Here is a 2765-nt window from a genome sequence, read left to right on the forward strand (position 1 = left end):
TCCTGATCCAACTGACACGTCTGCTGATCCTCCTGCTACATCAACTGCTCCTGAGCCTGTCCAAGTACCTGCACTTTGTTACTCCACTAGAGTAAGAGCCACTCCTTCTCATCTTCAAGACTATCATTGTTTTTATGCCCTTGCTACTTTTTACGAACCTCACACTTATCATGAGGCTAGTACTGACCCTCTTTGGCAGAAAGCTATGTCTGATGAATTAGATGCTCTTACCAAAACTCATACTTGGAACCTAGTGGATTTGCCTTCCGGAAAGTTTGTAGTTGGATGTAAGTGGGTTTACAAAATCAAGACTTGGGCAGATGGATCAGTGGAACGATACAAAGCTCGCCTTGTTGCGAAGGGTTTCTCTTAGGAGTATGGTATTACCTATGAGGAGACTTTTACTCCTGCTGCTCGACTTACCTCTGTTAGATCTTTCTTGCAGTAGTTGTTGTGCGTTATTGGCAACTTTTTTAAATGGATGTCAAAAATGCCTTCTTGAATGGTGATCTTGCTGAGGAAGTTTATATGCATCCACCACCTGTCTATGACCATCCTCCTCACAAAGTCTGTCGTCTTCGTCGTGCTCTTTATGGTCTCAAACAGGCCCCTCGAGCCTGGTTTGCCAAATTTAGTTCTGTTGTTGCTCAACAGGACTTTGTCCCTAGTGCATATGACTTTGCACTGTTTCTTCAGACTACTGGTGCTGGTACTATTCTTATCCTTCTTTATGTTTATGACATGATCATCACAGGGGATGATCTCTCTGGTATTCGAGATCTTCAGCGCTTTCTGAGTCAAAATTTTGAGATGAAGGACTTAGGGCAGCTTAACTACTTCTTTGGTCTTGAGGTGACTTCAGGCTCAGATGGTTATTATCTATCTAAGGCTAAGTATGCTTCTGACTTGCTTTCCAAAGCAGGCTTGATTGACAACAAAACGTGCACTTCTCCTCTTGAATGTAATGTTAAACTTCTTGCTACTGACTGTGAATCTCTTCCAAATACTACTCTATATAGACAATTGGTCGGTAGTCTCATCTATCTCACAGTTACTCTCCCAGACATTTCCTATGTTGTTCACCTGGTTAGTCAGTTTATGAGTGCACCACGCTCTACTCACTATGTTGTCGTTCTTCGTATCTTGCGTTATGTCAAGGGGACTTTGTTTCATGGTCTTCACTTTTCATCGCACTCATCTCTGGAGCTCCACTCTTATTCTGATGCTGACTGGGCCGGTGATCCTACCGATCATCGCTCCACTACGGATCATTGCCTTTTTACTTGGTACTTCTCTCATTTCTTGGCGCAGCAAGAAACAGACCGATCTAGTACTGGGGTTGAGTATCGTGCACTTGTTGATAGTACAGCTGAACTTTTGTGGCTACGATGACTTTTGACAGACATGGGTGTTTCTCAGCCGACTAATTCCCCTCTTTATTGTGATAATCGGAGTGCCATTCAGATTGCTCACAATGATGTTTTTCATGAGCGGACCAAGCATATCGAGATTGACTGCCACTTCATTCGGCACCACCTCCAGCAGGGTACACTACATCTTCGATCCATTTCCTCCGAGGATCAACTTGCCGATATTTTCACGAAGTCTCATCCACCTGGTCGACTACGTGATCGTGTTTCCAAACTCAAGTTGACTTTATCATCTCGAGTTTGAGGAGGGATGTTAGAATATTGTGTAATCTTGTTACCAAACTTTGTGTGATCTTCTTACCATACATGTGTCAGAATATTACAATAATATTCTTTGGCATATTACGATATTATTCTTTGTATTTATTGTCCTTTTATAATTGTTTGGCCTTATTCACATATAAATAGGCCATCTTTGTATAGTTTATACACACATTAAAATATAGAATTTCTATGACAATCTCTCTCTTTCTCTTTATTTCTTCAGTCCTGACCTATTCAAATATATCTATGGGACCTAGACCCGTTAAAATTGTGCCAGGTCCAACAGGTACCCAAACCCATGGGTCCATGTACCCATTGACATCTCTAACGCGAGATGACCTAAAAATCTCTTCGATTGAATATATCAATCATGTGTGAAGATTTTATTTGCCATCCATCTACCATACAAGTTGAGAAACATTAAATAAACTATTTGAATTATATGAAGACAGCCCAAATTCAAAGCCTAAACTCTCAAACATGATTAAAAACTAGGCAATTGGGATTTTCGATCAGCCACATCACCTCATCTCAACCATCTCTACAAAATAGAACCTCGATACCATATTCATGTGCAACAGGTTTAAGTGCAATTCTACATTGTTCCCAGTGGGGTGGCCTATCTTAGTGTATTTTTGGGGGATCTTTTGAATTTATTGACCCAAGGGCCTACTCATACTGTTCAGTGCTTGCTTAGAGTGAATAACGGTAACAACAACTTGCTTCATCCAAGCAATATTACTTGCTATCGATCTTTTAAAGATAACATAATTCAACTCCTAAAAAGTTTAATGCCCAATTGTAACACATTATCATAAGTCAGTAAGTTACAAAGTGCTCTAGACTCGTGCTTTTCACATAACCATGCAAATCATGTGGTTAAAAAGAAACAAGCAGACTTTGGAAACCAATTCAAGAGTCCAAAACATACAATAAATCACCAATATACACAACCGTATGGGACTGTTGAACTTGTATGATTGTACAAACCTTTTCTATCGCATATGGTTTGTGGAAAACCCAAAAATAAAATAAAATAGAAATCAATCAGTTAAGACTTGTGGGCCCCAC

At 40.1% G+C, this 2765-nt stretch overlaps 1 pseudogene; it reads left to right on the plus strand.

Moving 5' to 3' along the window:
* Window positions 1–477: 477 nt before the first annotated feature.
* On the plus strand, window positions 478–1674 carry LOC131253729 (uncharacterized mitochondrial protein AtMg00810-like; annotated as a pseudogene).
* Window positions 1675–2765: the final 1091 nt, after the last annotated feature.

This window comes from Magnolia sinica, chromosome 8 (assembly GCF_029962835.1).
Source record: "Magnolia sinica isolate HGM2019 chromosome 8, MsV1, whole genome shotgun sequence".
Taxonomy (NCBI): Eukaryota; Viridiplantae; Streptophyta; class Magnoliopsida; order Magnoliales; family Magnoliaceae; genus Magnolia; species Magnolia sinica.